Genomic DNA, 255 nt, shown 5'->3' with positions numbered 1-255 from the left:
CCTTTTGAGACATTTCCTGCACAAACAGGCCGGCTACGTGCTCGTTAACTGTTCTTTCCCTCCCGCCGCGCACCGCCGGAGGTTATTTGATATCGTGCCCTTACGCAACCAAACCACGGGAAACACTCGGATTATTTTTTTCCAACCCCGTAGCGGGAGTTCAATGGCCGCGTCTCCGTTACAGCTGCATTTTACAGGGTGGTTGTGTTGTGTTTTTTTTTTTTTGGTTGTGTTTTTTTTTTTTTTATAAATTAT

Source organism: Fulmarus glacialis, unplaced genomic scaffold (genome assembly GCF_000690835.1).
Source record: "Fulmarus glacialis isolate BGI_N327 unplaced genomic scaffold, ASM69083v1 scaffold17006, whole genome shotgun sequence".
Classification (NCBI taxonomy): domain Eukaryota; kingdom Metazoa; phylum Chordata; class Aves; order Procellariiformes; family Procellariidae; genus Fulmarus; species Fulmarus glacialis.
Note: the sequence above shows the minus strand (reverse complement) of the source record.